This window comes from Mirounga leonina, unplaced genomic scaffold (assembly GCF_011800145.1).
Source record: "Mirounga leonina isolate KUSES-001 unplaced genomic scaffold, KU_Mleo_1.0 Mir_173, whole genome shotgun sequence".
NCBI classification, from domain to species: domain Eukaryota; kingdom Metazoa; phylum Chordata; class Mammalia; order Carnivora; family Phocidae; genus Mirounga; species Mirounga leonina.
This window is the reverse complement of record NW_023270447.1, coordinates 314613-338954: the sequence shown is the minus strand read 5'-3', so window position 1 is coordinate 338954 and position 24342 is coordinate 314613. Positions and strand designations below refer to the sequence as shown.

The window sequence follows — 24342 nt, the reverse complement described above, 5'->3', positions numbered from 1 at the left end:
AAAAAGATTTTATTTTATTTTATTTTATTTATTTATTTATTTATTTTTAAGATTTTATTTATTTATTTGACAGAGAGAGACACAGCGAGAGAGGGAACACCAGCAGGGGGAGGGGGAGAGGGAGAAGCGGGCTCCCCGCCGAGCAGGGAGCCCGATGTGGGGCTCGATCCCAGGACCCTGGGATCATGACCTGAGCCGAAGGCAGTCGCTTAACCAACTGAGCCACCCAGGCACCCAAAAAGATTTTATTTTTAAGCAACCTCTACGTACAACATAGGGCACAAACTTACAACCCTGAGATCAAGAGTCACATGCTCTACCGACTGAGCCAGCCAGTCGCTCCATGAATATTTATGCTTAAATTTACATACACAATCACTATAGAGCTGCTTGATACATTTTGGTTCACTTGGGATAGCTAATAGAATACATGCTGGATGTGATTAAACTTTGAGCTTCCTTGCCAATTATGATGTCTCACCATTTGTTTTTTAAGTCATAGTTTTTGGGTCACTAAGAACTGATTTGTCACAGTCTTAATAGTAACATTGTCTTGCACTAAAAACTTTACTCCAGTGTCATAATTATATTTAAGTGTCTTAAAACAGATTCAGAGAGAAAAAGTGAATAAATTTGAGGACCCTAAAGCAAAACTATGGATTAAAAAAATTCACAACCCAGGGGAGCCTGGGTGGCTCAGTCGTTAAGCATCTGCCTTTGGCTCAGGTCATGACCCCAGGGTCCTGGGATCGAGTCCTGCATTGGGCTCCCTGCTTCACAGGAAGCCTGCTTCTCCCTCTCCCACTCCCCTTGCTGTGTTCCCTCTCTGGCTGTGTCTCTCTGTCAAATAAATAAATAAAATCTTAAAAAAAAAAAAATCACAACCCAGACATGAGCTCAACACAGTTCTGCCAAATTAACAAATGCCTGTGGGGTTTTTTTGTTGTTATTTGAATTTATTTTGGCACGATTTCTAAATACAGACTCCAACCCCCTTTTTTTCCCCACATTTTATAAAGGACATTAGGCTCTGAGTAGTCTTCTACACTATACAGGAGAGTTTTGCTTAGAATTCCAGATTACAATCTAGAATACAATTTATAAATACTATTTTCTGCAGCAATCCAAAGTAGACTCTCCAAATCAAAAGCTAAATATACTATTTTAATTAATGCAAACTAATTTTATTCCAGAATTTGAAGCAGAAATGTACTGGCTCTTTTTTTTTTTAAGATTTATTTATTTATTTTTTAGAGAAAGAGAGTACACATAAGCTGGGGGAGGGGAAGAGGGAGAGAGAGAGTCTCAAGCAAACTCCTTGCTGACCATAGAGCCCAATGGAGGGCTCGATCTCACAACCCTGAGATCATGACCGAAGATGAAATCAAGAGTTGGACACCTAACCATCTGAGCCACCCAGGCGCCCCTGTGCTGGCTCTTTTAAAAATAACAAATATGTAGTTAGGGTTGTGGTCATCTACGTTACTCCTTTTGAATAGAAATGCTAATATACCACTACTAGCATCCATTTCATACAGTTCTTTTGAGGCCAAGTTGGGAAAATGTATCACAAAGAGGAAGCCAGCAAAGAAAGTTGTTTTCCTTTCCTGGAAGAAAAAAAAAAAATTGTACTCACAGAAAGATTTAGCACTATAATTAGCTTCATAGTTTTTTGAAATAGTTTTATAGTTTATAGTTCTATGAAAAAATGAATGATAGGTTTTGGTAACTAAAGACCACAGACTAAAATTTTAGTTTAAAGTTTTATTCATCACTCTGAAGGTTCTCATCCCAAAATAAGACCCTTAAATTTGTCTCCTAGTTTTTTGTACACATCCTTAATAGTCCATGAATGAGTCTGAACATCGTTATGCTACATCTGAGCCCACTGCTTCAAAGAAAGAATGAAGTTATTTTGTTTTTGTAGAGGAACTAATAATCCACCAAACACTAATAAACTGATTATTGGTGGTGCCTGGGTGGCTCAGTTGGTTGAGTGACCGACTCGATTTCAGCTCAGGTCATGATCTCAGGGTTGTGAGATCAAGCCCCACAGTGGGCTCCACGCTCAGAGGGGAATCTGCTTGAGATTTTCTCTCCCTCTCCCCTGCCCCTCCCCCCCCACCCCCCACCCACCATGTGTGCGCTCTCTCTAAATCAATCTTTAAAAGACTGCCTTTGGCTCAGGTCATGATCCTGGAGTCCTGGGATCGAGCCCTGAGTTGGGTTCCATGGTCAGTGGGGAGTCTGCTTCTCCCTCTACCCTCTGACCCTCCCCCCCTGCTCATGCTCTGGATCACACACTCTCTCTCTCAAATGAATAAATTTAAAAAATGTCAATAAGGAAATTTTGTTACCTCAAAATACAATTACAGGTTAAACGTAAGAGTTTTAAAATGCTGACAATATAAGCCATAGAATATACTGTCGTTAAGATAAAAATCACTTCCTTTAAAGTACACTTAACAATAATTTCAACAATCTATTTCACTTTCCTAAAAAGCCAACAGTAAATTATTAATCTGCTCCCCTGCCATATTCTCTGTTTTCTACATCATAAACTACAACCATCAGTATGTTGCAATCACAACAGAGGGAGGTAAACATGTGCATTTCTAATTTGTAGGTAAAGCAACCCAAACCTGAGGGTCAAAGGACTCCCAACAGGTTATTGCAATTGATATGACAAAGGCCTGCATCTTAGAGTGGTTCACTCCAGACAATATTTCGGGCTAATTTAACTAATGTAACTGGATCCACAAGAAAAAAGTACTCCCTGGGTCATAGTAGTTACCCAAAAAGTTGCTCAAGACATACTCCGTTCAACTACGTGCTATGGGAACTACTAAGATAGTTACTACCTTAACGAAACTTACGATAAGGAGAAAGTAAGCAAAAATACAACCAGAGTAAAGGTTCACATAATACAGAAATTACAATGGAGAACAGGATGGGTAGGATTTGAGAAGAAAAGGGAATTTCCATGGACAGAGTAAAGTCACAGAGAATCAGGAACAGGGGAGAATTCAGTTTGTCAGGATAAATTAAAAGAGGACCAAACAGGGGTGCCTGATTGGCTCAGTCTGGAGCATGTGACTCTTAGGGTGGTAAATTCAAACCCCACTTTGGGGGTGAACATTACTTTAAAAAGAAAAAAAAAGGCCCAAATAAAGACTTTAAAGATTATAAGGTTAAAGGGGCATCTGGGTGGCTCGGTTAAGCGTCTGGCTTCAGCTCAGGTCATGATCCCGAGTCCTGGAATTCAGACCCCACCCCCCTGAGCAGGGAGCCTGCTTCTCCCTCTCCCTCTGCCCTTTCTTCCCGCTCATGCTCGCTCTCTCTCTCTAATAAATAAAATCTTAAAAAAAAGGGGGGGGGCGCCTGGGTGGCTCAGCCGTTAAGCGTCTGCCTTCGGCTCAGGTCATGATCCCGCGGTCCTGGGATCGAGCCCCGCATTGGCCTCCCTGCTCAGTGGGAAGCCTGCTTCTCCCTCCCACTCCCCCTGCTTGTGTTCCCTCTCTCGCTGTGTCTCTCTCTGTCAAATAAATAAAATCTTTAAAAGAAAAAAAATTTCGAAGGTTAAAGGTGGCATGCCACAACGCCAAAAAGAAAGAAAAAAAAAAAAACCTCCCGCCCAAATCACCTGCCGCAGAGCCAAAATCTGGCCAAGAGAGCCTCGAGGTATGAGGTTAGTCATCCCTATTTGATTTTACAGCCGCGGTCATTTTTCTTCCAGAACAAAAGCATCCCCAGTAGAGATGAAGCGATTTCCCCCAGGCCACCACTACCTCGTCTCCCCAGCCGGTGGCCGGCACACCTGTCCGGACCTCCCGCTCCCGGCTCTGGGGCGGCCCTAGCGGGCAGCCTCCCTCCCTCAAGACCCAGGTCTGCGTGCCCCCCGCCCCCCGTCCAGGCTCCCTCCCACCCGCCAGGGAGGCAGGGGCACCGCGGAGCCCTCGCCCAGCGCCACCGCCGGCCGCTGCCCAACTAACCGTTTGCGCGGCTCGCGCCGCCAAGCGTGTACGTGACGCGGCTGCGCGGGGCGGGGCTCCCGTCGGCCGCACGCGGCTCCCTCGCCGTGGGAACGCTCCACACCGTGTGTGCGGGGTGGGCGCCGCTGCCTTAAACGCGGCCCGGCCGGAGCTTGCGCGCGGGGGCGGAGCCGGCCCGCCCGGCGCCGCCCCCTGCCCCCAAGTGCGAGCGGTCACCTGTCTGGCCCCACCAGGCGGGGGGCACCGACGCCCTGCGCGGCCACGAGTACCCCGCATCCTCGCCGTGACGGACGCGTGCGCGGGACATCGGCGCCGGCCTCCCCCTCAGTCTCTGGCAGAGAAAAGGGAAAAGCCCCCAAGGAGGAATGGGGCGTACCCCCGGGGGCCTGACTCGGAGCCTCTCCTGTGGCGTTTGATGAATGCTGGGTGTTAAACAGAAGTCGGGAAAGAAGAGCAGGTCAGACGGTGGTGAGACTGGTCCCTAGGGAGGTGTGTATGTTGGAAACATGGAGAAACGAGAATGCAGAGGCCAAGTTTTCATGGACCCTGAATGTTCGGGACAGGATATAATTGCAGCTAGCGGGCTGATTATGTGCTCAGTACTTCACCTGAATCCTCGTGACCCTGTGCAGTGGGTACTACATTTTACAAGTAAAGCACCTGAGGCTCAGAGAGATTAAGCAATTTTCCACGGGTCACACAGCTAACAGTAGCCAGCCTTTGAAATCAGACTCCAGAGCCTGATTTTGTCGTAAAAGCCACTGATGTCTTGAGCAAGTCCAGAGACCAGAGCATATCAGTTAGAGTCATTTTTAAAAATGTTGACTTTTAAGAAATACCCAAAAGGTATAAATCAAGGCCCCTGCCTTCCAAGAAATTACAATTTCTTTGGGGAGGCTGAGGTACAAAAGAGCCAACATTTGTTGAGCATTCGCTGCATTCTGGGACCTTGTCCAACCGCTCCACTCCCACCCCCTACCACACACACTTAATTCTCAAAACAATCCTATGAGTTGGCCTTAAGATTTTGTTTTGCAAATGAAGAAACAGACTGAGGAGTGGCGTTTGGGGGATCTGGTTCTGAGAGGTCCCAAGTGCTTTCCTCTCACCCACTCTTCCTCTGTTTCACAGCAAACTTTTCAGTAACAGTTCAAAGTGTTAGCAGAAGACAGTGTAGAATATACAGCCAAGAACTGCTTATGAGCAACAATTGTTTTTGCCTTTGATAAATGCAGAGTAGGAAGGATCTTCATGTCATTGTGGTGGCCAGGACTTGAACACTGATGCTTTAGGATTGTTAGGGTGGCAGCAGCATTCAGGGTTGACTGTAGACAGTTGAGTTAGGGAGACAGAGTGGGAGACTCTTGTTCAGGGGTGAATTTATAATGGCAGTGGGAAGAGAGAGGATAGAGTGATTCCCAGGAAATTTCTCAAAGAAGTGTTGTAAAGCAGCAGTGTAATGGGTTCAGAATATGGACTCAGGAGCCAGACTGCCCAGTTTTCAAAAACCAAAGCACCTAATTAGGGTTGTTAGGGAAATACAACTAGTGTTTGTGAAGCACTGGGACAGAGCCTAGCATATAGCAAGTGCTGAATAAGTATTTGTTAACAACAAAGAGAAAAAGAAATTAAGAAAACAATTTCATTTACAACAGCATCCAGAAGATTAAAATACCTAGGGCTATATTTAAGGAGTTTGCAAAGCATTTAGGCAACAGTACACTCTGAAGAAACAGTGCCCCCAAACTGCCCTTGCTTTAGACTGTATGTATGTAAGTTTGAAGGTCCCCAGGGCCACCCTCACTTTAGACCATCTGGCCACAAATTGGAGGTTCCCAAAACCACCCTCAGGCTCACTAATTTGCTAGCAAGACTCACAGAACTCAATGGAAGTTATACTCAAGGTCATGTTTATCACAGGTTAAGGATAAATTGAAATCAGGCAAGAGAAGAATAGCATAGGGCAGAATCTGGAAGGGGTCTGAACTCAACATTCTAATCCTCTCTCCCAGCTATGATGTGTAACAATGTTGAAAGAGTTTTGCCAATCACAGAAAGTCTCTCCAGTCCTGGTATCCAGCATTTTTTGAGGCTTCATTCCTTGACATGAATCATCACCCAGGTGATGGAACTCAAATCTCTAGTCCCTACCTACCTCCACCCCAGTAGTTGGGCTATTACCATGTGACACAAAGCCCTACTTCTCCAATCACATGGTTGGTCTTTCTGGCATTGCCAGCCCTCACCCTGAGTTGTTTTATTACCATAAACTATTGGGGTTGATCTCCAGGAACCTACCATGAATTACAGACACTCTTCTATCACTTGGGAAGTTGCAAGGCTTTAAGAAGTCACCTCCCAGGAGCTTGAATAAAGGCCAGACCTCTCTTTAGATGAGGCCAAATTCCTTAACAACATTAAGTTAGTAGACCTATACATTGAAAACTACAAAATGCTGCTGAAAAAAATTAAAGAAGACCTAAATAAATGGAAAGACATCCATGTTCATGGATAGAAAGACTTAATATTGTTAAGATGGCAATACTACTCAGTGTGATCTACAGATTCAATGCAATCCCTATTAAAATTCCAACAGAATTTTTGCAGAAGTGGAAAATATGACCTGCAAATTTGTATGGAATTGCACAGGACCCCAATTAGTCATAAAATTATTGAAAAAGAACAAAATCGGAGGACTCACACTTCCTTATTACAAAACTTATTACAAAGCTACAGTGATCAAAACAGTGTGATACCATCATAAGGACAAATGTATAGACAAAAAGAATGGAATTGAGGGTCCAGAAATAATCTCATAAATATATGGCCAACTGGGGCGCCTTGGTGGCTCAGTCATTAAGCGTCTGCCTTCGGCTCAGGTCATGATCCCAGGATCCTGGGATCGAGTCCCACATCGGGCTCCCTGCTCAGCAGGAAGCCTGCTTCTCCCTCTCCCAATCCCCCTGCTTGTGTTCCTGCTCTCACTGTGTCTCTCTCTGTCAAATAAATAAATAATCTTTAAAAAAATATATATATATGGCCAACTGATTTTCTAAAAGGGTCCCAAGACCATTCAATAGGAAAAGAAAGTCTCTTCAACAATTTGTGCTGAGACAACTGGATATCCATATGTAAAAGAATGAAGTTGCATCCCTACTTCAAAGCATATACAAAAATCAACTCCAAATGGATTATCCAACAACCTAAAAGTAAGGGCTAAACTATAAAATTCTTAGAAGAGAACGGGTAAATTGTAATGGTCTTGGATTTGGCAATGGACTCTTAGATACAATACCAAAAGAGGAGCAACAAAAGTAAAAGTATGTAAACTGGGTTTCATAAAAATTAAAAGCTTTTGTGCATCAAAGGATAATTATCAAGAAAGTAAAAGGGACACTTAGCTGGCTCAGTCGGTGGAGTATGCGACTCTTGATCTCTGAGTTGAAGTTCGAGCCCCATTTTGGGTGTAGAGATTACTTAAAAATTACTTAAAAATAATAAAATCTTTGGGGCACCTGGGTGGCCCAGTCAGTTAAGGGTCTGACTCTTGGTTTCAGCTCAGGGTCATGAAATCAAGCCCCACATTGGGCTCTGCTCAGCATGGAGTCTGCTCGAGATTCTCTCCCTCTCCCTCTGCCCCTCCTGCTCATGCTCACTCTCTCTCTCTAAAATAAATAAATAAATAAATAAATAAATAAATAAATAAATATTAAAATCTTGAAAATAAAATAAAATCTTTTTTTTTTTTAAGATTTTATTTATTTATTTGACAGAGACAGAGACACAGTGAGAGAGGGAACACAAGCAGGGGGAGTGGGAGAGGGAGAAGCAGGCTTCCCACGGAGCAGGGAGCCCGATGTGGGGCTCGATCCCAGGACCTGGAATCATGACCTGAGCCGAAGGCAGACGCTTAACGACTGAGCCACCCAGGCGCCCCTAAAATAAAATCTTTTTTTAAAAAGTGAAAAGACAACCACCTACAGAATGGGAGAAAATATTTGCTAATTATAGGGTCTAATATCCAGAGTACATAAAGAACACTTACAATGCAATAACAAAAAGACAGCCTGGTTAAAAAATGAGCGAAGGACTTGAATAGACATTTTCCAAAGAAAATATGTAAATGGCCAACAAACACATGACAAGATACTCAACATTATTAATCAATAGAGACATGCAAATCAAAACTACAAGATGCCATTTCACACCCACTAGGATGGCTAAAATAGTAATTTTTTTAAAAAAGAAAGTAAGTACTGGCAAGGATGTGAAGAAATTTGAAACCTCATACATTGCGGGTGAGGATAGAAAATAGTATAGACACTGTAGAAAACAATCTGGTGGTTCCTCAAAAAGTTAGAGAATTACCATATGACCCCCCTTCTATGTATATATCCAAAGAATTGAAAACAAGTATTCAAACAAATACTTATACAGGAATGTTCATAGCAGCACTATTCATAGTAGTGAAAAGTGGGAAACAATTCACCACCCATCATTGAATACCATCACTGAACAAATATGGTATAGCCATACAATGGAATAGTATTCAGCCATAAACAAGAATGGAGTACGGATACATGCTATGGCATGTATCCAAATATTGTAAGTGAAAGTAGCAAGGCACAAAAGGTCACAAGTTATATGTTTCCATTTTATGAAATATCCAGAATAGGTAAATCTGTAGAGATAGAAAGGAGATTTAGTGATTGCCAGGGTCTGAAGGGTAGGGGGAAAGGGAATGATTGCTTAATGGGTATGGAGTTTTCTTTGGAGTAATGAAAATGATTTAGAACTTGATATAGGTGCTAGTTGTGCAACATTGTGAATGTATTAAATACCACTGAAATGTATACTTTAAAATGGTTAACTTTATGTTATATGAATTTACCTCAATAAAAAAACTGAATAAATAAATGAGAAACAGGGGCGCCTGGGTGGCTCAGTCGGTTAAGCGGCTGCCTTCGGCTCAGGTCATGACCCCAGGGTCCTGGGATCAAGCCCCACGTCCGGCTCCCTGCTCAGCGGAGAGTCTGCTTCTCCCTCTCCCTCTGTGGCTCCCCGCTGCTTGGGCTCTCTCCCTCTCGCTCTGTCAAATAAATAAATAAAATCTTAAAAAAAAAAATAAATGAGAAACAGATTTTCCATGAATTTAATGAAGTTTACTATATGTGTTCATAGGATCATATCTAATTTTGTAATTGTAACTTTGTATTTTTTCCTAAAGATGGACAACGTGGTAGTCAGAATAAGCAACCCCCTCAAGATGTTCATGTTCTAACCATTGGAACCTGTGAATATGTTATATTACAGGACAAAAGGGAATTAGGGATGCAGATGGAATTAAATTTGCTAGTCAGCTGACCTTAAAATAAGGAGATTATCCTGGATTGTCTGGACCCAATGTAATTAAAAGCATTCTTAAAAGTAGAAGAGTGAAGGGGTGCCCTGGATGGCTCAGTCGAAGCGTCTGCCTTTGGCTCAGGTCATGATCTCAGGGTCCCCATGTTGGGCTCCCTGCTCAGTGGGGAGTCTGCTTCCCCCTCTCCCTCTGCCCCTCCTCCTGCTCGTGCTCTCTCTCTCTCTCTCTCAGGTAAATAAATAAAATCTTTAAAAAAGGAAAAGTGGAAGAGGGAGGCAGGAGGTCAGAGTGATACAGTGTGAGAAGGATTTGCTATTGCTGGCTTTGAAGTTGGAAGAAAGGGTTTGGCAGCCAGGGAATGCAAGTGGCTTCTAGAAGCTGAGAAATGCAGGGAAACAAATTCTCATGTAGAACCTCCAGAAGGGAACAAAACTCCCCTTGACGCCTTGATCTTACCCCAGTGAGGTCTGTTTTGGACTTCAGGCTTAGGGAACAGAAAGATCATAAATTTATGTTGTTTTAAGCCACTGTTTGTGGTAATTTGTTACAGCAGTGGTAAAAGCTAATCCTGCCAGCATAAATGTGGATACTTCAGGCCCCACAAAAGTGGTTCCCATTAACAGGGAATATTGTCATGAGGAGTACAGGCTTTGGAGTTTGAAGGCCAGGTCCTAGAGCTGACTGGTTTTGTTACTGTGGGCAATTCACCAAAATCTTCCAGGCCTGCTGTTTCCTCACCAGGTACACTGGAGATAATACTTATAAGCCCACTTTTTTGTGAGAATCAAAACAAAATTTGGCAAGTGCTCTGAGAATGTTTATATATCATATTAGAAGTTGTCAGTAAATGGTGCTTAAGAGGGAAAGGTCAAAGCTGGAAAAACAGAAACAGGGAAGGGGGAAAGAGGAATCAGTTTGAGCGAGCTGGAGAAAGTGATAAAATAAAACAGGTACGGGGCGCCTGGGTGGCTCAGTTGGTTGGGCGACTGCCTTCGGCTCAGGTCATGATCCTGGAGTCCCGGGATCGAGTCCCGCATCGGGCTCCCTGCTCGGCGGGGGGTCTGCTTCTCCCTCTGCCCTCTTCCCTCTCGTGCTCTCTGTCTCTCATTCTCTCTCAAATAAATAAATAAATAAATAAATAAATAAATAAATAAATAAATAACAAAAAACAGGTACAACTCTTTAACTATTTTGCCAGATTTTATCTTGCCTTTAAGGCAGTACAAAACAGGAATTTTAGAGTTGACAGGAACTTGGAAACAGCATAGCCAAACCCACACATTTTGCAGATGTGTAAGCTGAAACCCAGAGAAGCTGAAAGACTTTCCTAAGGCCACCCAGATAATGAATGGTTTGACCAGGTGAATAAACAGCAATCCCGGCTTCAGTATAATAACTTTAAGATAAAAAAGGATTTCTGCGCAGAAATCCTTAACTGCAAACCACAAGGGGTACAGTGCCCTCTAGTGGCTTTTAATTTTATCTTACAAATCTCCTTCACCTTTCTGTTTACAGTTCGAGAACAATTGGAGATGGTGCCAAGGTAGACTGCCTTAGATAAACTTACAGTTATTTGCAAACTCAGGAAGATTTCAAGCGAGTTTTGACTTCAGAAATTAAGGACAAGGATGAGAAACACCATTAAAGAAAAGGGGGGAGCAGATCTTGTAAATGTAAAATTGGAAATTTATTACTTTTGCTGAATACATTGCTCAAATATTTCATCTGGAAAATAAGAAAAATACGTTTCTGTTGTGTTTTCACTGAAAATTCAGCTGCTTCATGTCCATTCCTCCCTTATTCTTTCAACACCTCTCTTAGGTAAGAAATAGGAAGGTGCTCTTAATCCTATTTCAGCAATAATAAAATGTAAGAAAAGTTTTTGTTTTATTGAAATATAATCCTCATATAAATTCATGTATGAATATTACAAAATTCCATACTCCATAAAATACCAGAAAATTCACCATTTTAAAGTGTACATTTAAGTGGTTTTTAGGCTGTTCACCATGTTTTTTTTTTAAGATTTTATTTATTTGCGAGAGAGAGAACGAGAGACAGAGAGCATGAGAGGGAGTGAGAGGGAGGAGGGTCAGAGGGAGAAGCAGACTCCCTGCTGAGCAGGGAGCCCGATGTGGGACTCGATCCCGGGACTCCAGGATCATGACCTGAGCCGAAGGCAGTCGCTTAACCAACTGAGCCACCCAGGCGCCCTCGATGAGGTTTTATTTTTTATTTTATTTTATTTTAAAGATTTTATTTATTTATTTGAGAGTGAGAATGAGAGAATGAGACAGAGAAAGCATGAGAGGGGGGAGGATCAGAGGGAGAAGCAGACTCCCTGCTGAGCAGGGAGTCCGATGTGGGACTCGATCCCGGGACTCCAGGATCATGACCTGGGCTGAAGGCAGTCGCTTAACCCACTGAGCCACCCAGGCGCCCCTGTTCACCATGTTTTACAAACATCACCACCATCTAATTGCAGAACATTTCCATCTCCCCATAAAGAAACCCTGTGCTATTAGCCGTTAGTCTCAATTTTGCCCCCCTTGTCCCATCCCTTGGCAACAACTAATGTACTTTCTGTCTCTATAGATTTTCCTATTCTGTATATTTCACGTAAATGGAAGAATATTATCACGTGACCTTTTGTGGCTGGCTTCTTTAATTTAGCATAATGTTCTCAAGGTTCACCCATGTTATACCATGCATCAGTACTTAGTTCCTTTTCATGGCTGAATAACAGTATTGTAAGGACATGTCATGTTTTGCTATCAGTTCATCAGATGATGGACCTTTGGGCGGTTTCCACTTCTTGGCTATTATGAATAATGCTGCTATGAACATTTGTGTACAAGTTGTTGTATGAACATATGTCTTCATTTCTCTTAACTCTTTTTTTGTTTGAGAGAGAGAGAGCCCTCACACGCACACATGTGCAAGTGGGGGGGGGGCAGAGGGAAAGGAAGAGAGAGAATCACAAGCAGCCTTCACACCTGGTTAGTGCTTTTTGTGTCCTACCTAAAAAATGTTTTTCAACCTCCCATTCCTCCACCCCCAGATTACAAAGATATTTTCCTATGTTTTCTTCTAAAAGCTTTAGAATTTTAGTTTTCACTTTTAGGCCTATGATGCATCTCAAGTTAATTTTTGTATAATATGCTTTGAAGTTGGGGTTGGGGAGTGGTCTGTAATATTTTTTTCTCCTACAGATATCCCCCACTTGTTGCAGCACTGTCTACTGGGAAACTTTCTTCCTTCATTGAATTGCTTTGGCTATTTCGTCAGAATCAATTGATGGTATGTATGTGGGGACCTATTTTCAGACTCTCAATTCTGTACCATTGATCTATTTACCCATCCTTATGCCAATACTACCTCGTCTTTCAGTACTATGGCTTTTCATTGTAGTAAGTCTTCTTTTTATTTATTTATTTATTTATTAAAATTTTTATTTTATCTTATTTTTTTAAAGATTTATTTATTTGACAGAGAGAGATAGCGAGAGAAGGAACACAAGCAAGGGGAGTGGGAGAGGGAGAAGTAGGCTTCCCGCAGCGCAGGGAGCCCGATGTGGGGCTCGATCCCAGGACCCTGGCATCATGACCTGAGCCGAAGGCAGACGCTTAACAACTGAGCCACCCAGGTGCCCCAAGTCTTCTTTTTAAAAGAAGACATTTATTTATTTGAGCGTGAGAGAGACAGCTCAAGTGGGGGGAGGAGCAAGCCAACTCCCTGCTGAGCACAGAGCCTAATCAGGACCTGAGCTGAATCCAAGAGTTGGACCCTTAACTGACTGAGCCACCCAGGCGCCCCTCATTGTAGTAAGTCTTGAAATTAAGTAGAGTATGCCCTCAAACTTTGCTTTTCTTCTTCAGGATTCTTTTAGCTATTTTGGGTCCTGTTCATTTCCATATACATTTTAGAATAAGCTTGTAAATTTCAATGAAAAAACCCTGTTGGAGTTTTTATTGGAATTTTATAGAACAGTTGGTAAGTACTGTCATCTTAACCATATTCAGTCTTCTAATTCATGAATATGGTGTATCTCTTTATCTATTTAGGTCTTCTTTAGTCTCTCTCACCACTGTCTTATTGTTTTCATGTAGAGGTTTTGCACAGTTTTATTAAAATTATTCCAGATGTTTTATTTTTTATTATTATTTTTTTAAGATTTTATTTATTTATTTGACAAAGAGAGACACAGCGCGAGAGGGAACACAAGCAGGGGGAGTGGGAGAGGGAGAAGCAGACTTCCCGCGGAGCAGGGAGCCCGATGCAGGGCTCGATCCCAGGACCCTGGGATCATGACCTGAGCCGAAGGCAGACGCTTAACGACTGAGCCACCCAGGCGCCCCTATTTTTTATTATTTTAAATAGTTTTGTTTCAGTTTCATTTTTGAATTATTACCAGTAGATATACTATTTATTTTGCATATTGAATTTGTATCCTGCAATCTTGCCAAATTCACTTATTGTTTCTAGTAATTTGTTTATAGCTTCCCATGGATTTTCTACATATGTAGTCATGTCACCTGCAGAAAAGGAAGTTTTTCTTTTTCTTTACAATCTTTATCCCTTTCCTCTTGCCTTGCCCTGCTGCACTGGCTAAAACCACCAGTACAATTTTGAATAGTAGTGATGAGAATGGACATCTTTGCTTTATTTCAACTTAGAGGGAAGTGTTCAATATTTCATTACCAAGTTTGATGTCAACCACAGGATTTTATAGACAACCTTATCAGATTAATGAAGTGCCTTTCAATTTTAAGTTTGCTAAGAGTTTTTTTTATCATGAACAGGTGTTAACTTTTATGAAATCATTCTCTGTATCTACTGAGGTAATCATATGTTTTTTCCTCCTTAATTCTGTTAATATGATGGCTGACATTGATTTCTTTTTTAAAAATACCTTTTTATTATGGAAATTTTCAAATACATACAAAGTAAATAGAATAGTATAATAGACTCCCAGGTAACCATCACCTAGCTTCTTATATCATTTGTACCCTTACCTAATCCCTACACTTAAAAGCTCCTTTCAGGTTTTCTAATTTGGATCTTCTGTTTGTCACTTTCTCTCTAATTCTTTTCATTCACCATTTTCTTTCTATTCCACCTTCCATTTCTTTTCCTACCTTCTCCTCCTCCTCCCTCTGCATCTCCCCTTCCTCTTTCCTTCCCCTCCCCTTCTGTCTTCCTCTTCCTCCTTCCTTTCTCTTTTTCCCTCTCCTTTCTCTCCCCTTCCCCTCCTCATCTTGTGCTTCTTCTGGTAAAGTTGACAAAGTCTTTATTGTTATTTAATGAAGATAAATGAACTCATATAAAATCCTTTTCTTGCCTCCCCTTTTAATACACTTCAAATTAGCAAAGTGTTCTTTCTGTATTTTAGTTCAGTAGAATACTAGAATTTTGTCAAGCACTGAAATGTTACACATTAGTCACAATTATAAATTCCAACAATGTAGTTCAAACCCCAAGAGTGTATTATTAACTAAAATTTAGTTAATTGCAGAACCTTCTTTCCAAAGACATGATAAGAAAGCACTGTATCATTTTGCTGTTTCAGGTAAATAATCTGAAAAATGAACTGCCTATGGCTATACTTAACAAGTTGTGATATATTGTGAAAAATAGGAAGAACACGGGGCCAAAAATATCACATTTAAATATTTTATATTCTTTATACACATATTTTTTTTTAAAGATTTTATTTATTTTTTAGAGAGCGAGCGAGAGAGAAACAGCATGAGAGGGGAGAGGGTCAGAGGGAGAAGCAGGCTCCCCGCTGAGCTGGGAGCCCGATGTGGGACTTGATCCCAGGACCCTGGGATCATGACCTGAGCCGAAGGCAGACGCTTAACCATCTGAGCCACCCAGGCGCCCTATACACATATTTTTTTTAAAGATTTTATTTATTTATTTGAGAGAGAATGAGATAGAGAGAGAGCATGAGAGGGGGGAGGGTCAGAGGGAGAAGCAGGCTCCCTGCTGAGCAGGGAGCCCGATGCGAGACTTGATCCCAGAACCCTGGGATCATGACCTGAGCCGAAGGCAGTCGCTTAACCAACTGAGCCACCCAGGCGCCCTAAATATTTTATATTCTTTAGAATTCAGGCCCAGACAAATTAAATACAACATTTAGATTTATATGGCCGTTTTCATTGTTATTGTTTTTGCAAGTTCTACTGAAAAGGATAGAATGAAAAGAGATGAGAAATCAGCTTATCAGCTTGTTATGAACTCTGTGAGCAAAAAAAGCAAAAGAATAAGGCAATATCAATATTATGTGAGAATACCTTCAAACCTGTTTATTTTGGCAAAAATATTTAAATTTTGTTTGTTTGTTTTTTTGAAGTATATTTAACATACAGTGCTATAGTAGTTTCAGGTGTACAATATAATGATTCAACATTTCATTACATTACTCAATGCTCATTATGATAAATGTATTTTTTTTAAGATTTTATTTATTTATTTGAGAGAGAGAGAATGAGAGAGAACACATGAGAGGGGGGAGCGGGAGAGGGAGAAGCAGACTCCCTGCTGAGCAGGGAGCCCGATGTGGGACTCGATCCCGGGACTCCAGGATCATGACCTGAGCTGAAGGCAGTCGCTTAACCAACTGAGCCACCCAGGCGCCCTGATAAATGTATTTTTAATCCCCTTCACCTATTTCACCCATCCCCTCACCCACCTCCCCTCTGTCAACCACCAGTTTGTTCTCTGTATTTAAGAGGCTTTTTTTTGTTTGTCTCTTTTTTTCTTTGTTTCTTCATTTGTTTTGTTTCTTAAATTCCACATATGAATGAAATCATATGGTATCTGTCTTTCTCTTACTGATTTATTTCACTTAGCATTATACCCTCTAGATCCATCCATGTTGTTATAGTGGCAAGATTTCATTCTTTTTAAGGCTGAGTAATATTCCATTGTGTGTGTATGTGTGTGTATGTGTGTGTGTGTGTATACACAAAAGAAGATGTGTATATGCAGCACGGTCCTGGCACAAAAGCAGACACATAGATCAATGGTACAGAAAAGAGAGCCCAGAGCACCGCATAAGTGTAATGTATAATATATATAACACATCTTCTTGTATATTCATCTATCAATGGACACTTGAGCTGCTTCCATAATTTGGGTATTGTAAATAATGCTGCCATAAACATAGGGGTGCATATATCTTTTTGAATTAGTGTTTTTGTATTTTTGGGTAAATACCCAGTGGTGCAATTACTGGATCGTATGGTAATTCTGTTTTTAATTTTTTGAGGAACCTCCATACTGTCTTCCACAGTGGCTATACCAATTGCATTTCCAACAGTGAGCAAGGGTTCCTTTTTCTCCAAATCCTCACCAACACTTGTTTCTTGTGTTTTAGATTATAGCATTCTGACAGATGTGAGGTGGTATCTCATTGTGGTTTTGATTTGCATTTCCCTGATGATGAGTGCTGCTGAGCATCTTTTCATGTGTCTGTTGGCTATCTGTATGTCTTCTTTAGAAAAATGTCTGGTCATGTCTTCTGCCCATTATTCAATTGATTATGTGGTTTTTTGGTGTTGAGTTGTATAAGTTCTTTATATATTTTGGATACTAACCCTTTATTGGATATGTCACTTACAAATCTCTTCTCCCATTCAGTATGTTGTCTTTTTGTTATGTTGATTATGTCCTTTGCTGTCCAGAAGCTTTTTATTTTGATGTAGTCCCAATAGTTTATTTTTGCTTTTGTTTCCCGTGCCTCAAGAGATGTATCTAGAAAAATGTTGCTATGGCCGATGTCAGAGAAATTACTGCCTGTGTTCTCTCCTGGGATTTTTATGGTTTCAAGTCTCACGTTAGGTCCTTAATCCCTTTTGAGTTTACATTTGTGTATGGTGTAGGAAAGTAGTCTAGTTTCATTCTTTTGTGGCTACCCAGTTTTCCCAACACTGTTGAAGAGACTTTTTTCCATTGCATATTCTTGCCTCTATTGTTGAAGATTAATTGACCATATCATCATGGGTTTATTTCTGGGCTCTCTTTCCTGTACCATTGATCTATGTGTCTGCTTTTGTGCCAGGACCATACTGTTTTGATTACTTCAGCTTTGTAGTATCTCTTGAAATCTGAGATTATGATACCTCCAGTTTTGTTCTTCTTTTTCAAGATTGCTTTTGCTACGCAGGGTCTTCTGTGGCTACTTAGAAATTTTAGGATTACTTGTTCTAGTTCTGTGAAAAATGCCGTTGACATTTTGATAGGGATTGCATTAAATCTGTACACTGCTTAAGCTTTTTATTTTGGTGTAGTCCTAATAGTCTAATTCTGCTTTTGTTTCCCTTGCCTGAGGAGATATAATCTGGAAAAATGTTTCTACAGTTAATGTCAACAAAATCACTATCTATGTTTTCTTCTAGGAATTTAATGGTTTCAGGTCTCACATTTAGGCCTTTAATTCATTTAGTGTGTGTGTGTGTGTGTGTGTGTTATAAAAAAGTGGTCCACTTGGGGCGCCTGGGTGGCTCAATCGTTAAGCGTCTGCCAGGTCATGATCCCAGGGTCCTGGGATCGAGCCCCGCATCAGGATTCCTGCTCGGCAGGAAGCCTGCTTCACCTCTCCCACTCCCCCTGCTTGTGTTCCCTGTCTCGCTGTGTCTCTCTGTCAAATAAATAAATAAAATCTTAAAAAAAAAAAAAAGTGGTCCACTTTCCTTCTTTTGCATGTAGCTCTCTTGTTTTCCCAACACCATTTGTTGAAGAGACCATCTTTTCCCCCATTGCATATTGTTGCCTCTTTTGTCAAAGATTAACTGACCATATAATCATGGGTTTATTTCTAGCCTATTTTGTTCCATTGATCTGTGTGTCTATTTTTGTGCCAGTATCACACTATTTTGATTACTCAGCTTTGTACTTTGTAGTCTTGGTTCATTATATGCGTGCTCTAAGAGGTAGCGATTATTTCATCAGAATATTTGAAAATATTGTCACATTATATAAGAAATAACTAGAAAACCCCATGTATTGAGTAGCTGAATTTTTCACACTACAGGTCTAAGGATAGTTTTGAACACACCTATGCCACACCAACTCTGAAAATTGCTTGGAAAAACTTTTAGAGCAACTGAAATTTGTTTTTCTGGAAGAAGATTGCATCAGCCTTACTCTTTTCACCAGAGCCTTCAAATACTTATTTGCAGTTGTCAGTAATACACTCAATAAACAATAGCACACTCAATAAAATGCACAAGGTTCACCTATTTGGAACAAATTTTCTTTACATTGCATTGATCAGCTGTACAATAACCAGTAAACACTTAGAGACACTTGAACATTTATTGTTGGAGTAAGCTATGTCTAACTATTACAAATATGAAAAGGAATCTGAACTCTTTTTTTTAAATTTTTAATTATTTATTATTTTTTTAAAAAGATTTTATTTATTTATTTGAGTTAGCGAGAATGAGAGACAGAGAGCATGAGAGGGAGGAGGGTCAGAGGGAGAAGCAGACCCCCTGCTGAGCAGGGAGCCCGATGCGGGACTCGATCCCGGGACTCCAGGATCATGACCTGAGCCGAAGGCAGTCGCTTAACCAACTGAGCCACCCAGGCGCCCCTCTTTTTTTTTTTTTTTAAAGATTTTATTTATTCATAAGAGGCAGAGAGAGAGAGAGGCAGAGGGAGAAGCAGGCTTCCCGCTGAGCAGGGAGCCCGATGCGGGACTCGATCCCAGGACCCTGGGATCATGACCTGAGTCGAAGGCAGACGCTTAACCATCTGAGCCACCCAGGCGCCCAGGAATCTGAACTCTTATCAGATACTACCTTCATACCAACTTAGAAAGAAAAATCTCTACTACACTTCGTTCAAGCTTTGGAATTAATGTAATTAAAGAGTGACCTAAATTATAATGTGAGCTATTTAAAACCACACCATTTCAAACAATACTTCCACAGCAATCATTGGTCACATAAACATGTATTCCCATAGCCAGCCTCCACATCCAATAAAAACACATGCATTTTCTCTCCTTTCTCCTCTAGCCCTAAATTAAAAAAACAAAAACAAAACAAACAAAAAACTAGGCAGCAGTTACAGCTACTAAAGAGAAGGTGGAGGTGGGGCTGAGGGCAAGAGCTGCTGGGGCACGTTTTCACATCTCTCTTCTCCTCCTTTCCCTCCCCTAATCCTTCCATTTCAAATTGCAATATTTAACATGAAATTACATGTATAGATCTCAAGTCATCAGCTCAGGGAGTTTTGACAATTGCACATACCTCTCTAACCACCCCCTAAAAAAAAGATAATATTCTGTCACTTCAGGAAGTTTCTTCATGCCCTTTCCTGTCTGTTCACCTTCTTCCTAAGGAACCACAGTTCTTTTTTTTTTTCAGATTTTATTTTTTGGGCGCCTGGGTGCCTCAGTCGTTAGGCGTCTAACTTCGGCTCAGGTCATGGTCCCAGGGTCCTGGAATCGAGCCCCGCATCGGGCTCCCTGCTCAGCGGGAAGCCTGCTTCTCCCTCTCCCACTCCCCCTGCTTGTGTTCCCTCTCTTGCTGTGTTTCTCTCTATCAAATGAATAAATAAAATCTTAAAAAAAAGTTTAAAAAAATATTTTATTTTTAAGTAATCTCTTTACCCAAAGTGGGGCTCAAACTCACAACCCCGAGATCAAGAGTCACATGGTCTACTGACTGAGCCAGCCAGGCACCCCAAGGAACCACAGTTCTGATTTTTGTCCTCATAGATTAGCCTGGTCTTGGACTTCACATAAATGGAATTGTATACTATTTTGTGTGTGGCGCCTTTCACTCAGCAGATTTCTAAGATTTATCTATGTTGTTGCTAGTTCCAGTAGTTTGTTTCTTTTGATTGCTGAATAGTATTTCATTATATGAATATATCACATTTTTTCCCAAGACTCCATTTTCTAGAACAGTTTTAGGTAGACAATGAAATTGATAGGAAGGTACAGAGATTTCCCATATACCCCTTGCTCCCACACATGCATAGTTTCCCCCATTATCATCACTCACCTGAGCAGTACATTTGTTACCAAGGATGAACCTGCACTGACAAATCATAATCATCCAAAGTCCATAGTTCACCTAAGGGTTCACTGTTGGTGTTATGCGTTCTATAGATTTGGACAAATGTATGACACGCATCCATCTTTATAGAATCATACAGAGTATTTTCACCGCCTTATTTGCACTGTCTGCTCTGCTCTGCCTATTCATCTTCTTTCCAACCCCAGCAAACCCCTGCAACCATGGATCTTTTTACTGTCTTCATAGGTTTGCCTTTTGAATGAATATATTTTATAGGGTGTAATTGGTAATGTTAGCTTATTAATATTAAGGTCAATGACTTTACCAGAGCAAACTTTTGATCATTATAAATAGAAAAATTTGAAATTGGCATGTTGTGTAATAATTTATTTCTACATTTTATTTTGTTTGCACGGTATTGAAACGATTGCTGGTTGAAGATCAAAAAAAGCAGTCACACATGGTAGCCCATTTTTAAATAGCTCACATTATAATTTAGGTCACTCTTTAATTACATTAATTCCAAAGCTTGAACGAAATGTAGTAGAGATTTTTCTTTCTAAGTTGACATAAAGGTAGTATCTGATAAGAGTTCAGATTCCTTTTCATATTTGTAATAGTTAGACATAACTTACTCCAACAATAAATGTTAAAGTGTCTCTAAGTGTTTACTGGTTATTGTACAACTGATCAATGCAATGTAAAGAAAATTTGTTCCAAATAGGTGAACCTCGTGCATTTTATTGAGTGGGCTATTGTTACCTACTCACCTGTACAGTTTTGTAACCTGGATTATTTATTTATTTATTTATTTATTTATTTATTTGAGAATGAGAGAGAGAGAGCACGAGCAGGGTGGGGGACAGAGGGAGAAGCAGACTCCCTGCTGAGTAGGGAACCCGATATGGGGCTCGATCCGGAGACTCCAGGATCATGACCTGAGCCGAAGGCAGACACTTAACTGACTGAGCCACCCAGGCACCCCTGTAACCTGGATTTTTAAAAGAGTTAGCACCTGGGGCGCCTGGGGGTGAATCAGTTGGTTAAGCATCCGACCTCAAGTCATGATCTCACAGTCAGTCATGAGGTCGAACCCTGGGTGGGGCTTCCCGGTCAGCACAGAGTCTGCTTGAGATTCTCTCTCTCCCTCTGCCCCCACCCCCACCACTCACGGGCCCTCTCTCTCCCTTAAAAAAAAAAAAAAAAAAAAATCAAAAGAGTTAACAGCTTCCTAGTCAACCACACATTAAAAAGTTCATATTGAGTGCACAGCAATGGCAGAAGCTGTATTCAGAGATCTGTGTTTCTGCCAAGGGCAGAGTTAGAAAACTGCACTCAAATGACGTCCAACTCCACACTTCAGAATGTGGAGGAAGCCCTGGCAGCCAGACCCGACAGGCTTGACAGATTAGCCTCTCTAATTCCTCCCTAGGAACACCTTGCTCAGTTGGTATCCGCTGTGGTGGCAGAAAGCCAACTCCCCTGCTCTGCACATAGCAGAGGGCACCAGGGCCCTGAGGACGGTCAGTGGCCTGGGAAGCCAGGACTCTGGCTATCAGACCGACTTGTTTCCTTCAGGGCACAAGGCCATTTGGAAGCCCTTGGAGCATTCAGATGAAAGAAGTCACAAAACCCACGCCAGCTGTCTTAAGTGACCACACTTAATTAAGGCAGAGGGGCTTGAAGAAAATCAGAGCCTTCAGTCCAAGAGCAATTGGCGTTTCATTCACTTCTTTTTTTTTAATTTTTAAGATTTTTTATTTATTTATTTTTGAGAGAGAGAGAGAGCACGAGTGGGGGGAAGGGTAGAGGGAGAAGCAGACTCCCTGCTGAGCAGGGAGCCAACACAGGACTTGGTCCCAGGACCCTGGGATCATGACCTGAACCAGCCAGGTGCCCCATTTCATTCACTTCTACAAGGAGGAAAAGAAAGTTTCTGGAATACTCAGGAACCAACCTGCTTTCATTTGAATGGGCCCAGTCTGTTCTGAGGGAGTGTGCTGGTGTGTGGTGTGGCAAGAAGAATACTATGTTCTGAGTAAGGAGACTTACAGCTTGGAACATATTATTAAGTGACCTTGAACAAATCACCTAACTTTAATTTCCTCATCAGTAAATGGATGGCTGTGGTAAGAACTTCAGAAAATAATCCATCCAAAAGCACCTAACACTAATTCTTGGTCTATCTTCCTTAATCTGTAAACAATCACTAAATAAAACAAATATTCCTTAACACACCAACAGATGCTCTTGAGTGATAGATGGATGAAAGAGGCAGGAAGTTTTTGAGAGGACTATCCTCAAATAAATTGGAGGTGTTCATGTAATTGTTGCTATTATTATTTAACCCTTTAGAGTTGAAGGGGACCTGAAGCATCACCTAAGACAATGCTGAGGTAAATACATGTAACTTCTGCTTTCTTATATCTAGCGATAGATACTGTGCCCTTCTGGGGAGGCCAGATCCCAAAGTAACCTCAAACATAAGTAATAACAGACAGCTTTTACTCTTGTCTGACTAGCATTTATTATTCCTTTTATGTTTATAGCACCCAATTTTCCTCTATCATGTTCAGTTCATTGGTCCTGGGCGGGGGAAGAGTCCACCCCAGCTTTAGAGGTAGGCATATGAATCAGGCCTGGCCAATCACAGCATTGCATCTGTGGCAGAGCCCATTGATTGGCTAACCCAATTCCCATCCCCAACCCCCTTCTTCCCGGCCTAAGTCAACTGGAGTCTGGAAGAGCAAAATAGTTGGCTGCCCAACCTCCCTTGAACGTAGAGGCAGCCTTGTGACCCAGTTGTGGCCAGTGAGTTGTGAGCAGAAGTCTGCTGGGTGCTTTGGGGAAAGCTTTTGCTTTCCTCAAAGAGGAACATTTGCTGCCCACATCTCTTTGCTGCCTAAAACCTGGGTGTCCTATTTTCTGGGGGGAACTGCATCAGCCATCTTGCAATCCTGAAGAAAAGGCCAAAGAACTATGGAAGTTGTTAGTCCATAGAATCAGCAGGAGCTGTGCATTCCACGTGTCTTTGTAAGTAAGGGACATGAACTTCATTTTCTTTTATCATGTTCTTGTTGGTAGTTGAAGGCATCTCTAACTGATAAAATATCTCCTGGGCTACACTGATTGGTTCCAGGATGGGCATGTGACTTAAGTTAGACCAATCAGAGCCAATGAGACTTAATTTTAGGACTTAAACTGGACTGCTAAAATAAGAAGTTCTGGGTCTCTAGATTTGAAAGTAAAAGGATATTAAGCCAGAACTGCTGCAGTCAACTTGCCCCTACATGGCCAGAGTGAGAATGAAGCCAGTTCAGAGGAAATCAGAGATGAGATGTGGAGGGAGAGTGAGCTACGATGACCTGTTTTGAGTCCCTGACACTGATCTGCCTGAAGTTAAGGTGCCTTTGGGCTTTTTGAGTACATGGGTCAATAAATCTCTCTTTGGCTCAAGCTTATCTGAGAGGAGTTTTCCATCATGTATTATAACTTGGCAACATATTACTCATGCTGCTTCTAGTCCGTATTTTCCCCTGCCTGCTTGGCCTCAAGTGGTATTTAAGCACCTAAAAGTAGGACTTAATATTAATCCATTTTTATTTTTTAAAAGATTTTATTTATTTATTTGACAGAGAGAGGGAGACAGCGAGAGAAGGAACACAAGCCGGGGGAGTGGGAGAGGGAGAAGCAGGCCTCCCGCTGAGCAGGAGCCCCATGTGGGGCTCAATCCCAGGACCCTGGGATCGTGACCCAAGCCACTTAAGGACTGAGCCACCCAGGCGCCCCTGAAGTGAGTTTTGATTGAAAAGTAAGCTTTCACCATTCACTTCATTAGTCACTGGAAATTACTGCAGCCCAAATGGCAGAAAAAATATCTAAAGAGAAACATGTTGCTGAGCCACTTGCTTCAGCCCCTTATCCAGCCCAGGGGAGGCTTCCTGCAGCA

General features: G+C 41.5%; 1 long non-coding RNA gene across 1 annotated transcript; it reads left to right on the top strand.

Moving 5' to 3' along the window:
• The first annotated feature begins 4179 nt into the window (after nucleotides 1-4179).
• On the top strand, nucleotides 4180-22779 carry LOC118018988. The gene is made up of 3 exons (XR_004681532.1): nucleotides 4180-4449; nucleotides 12567-12654; nucleotides 22749-22779. It is a non-coding gene; the product is annotated as an uncharacterized LOC118018988 (long non-coding RNA).
• The last annotated feature ends 1563 nt before the right edge of the window (nucleotides 22780-24342 follow it).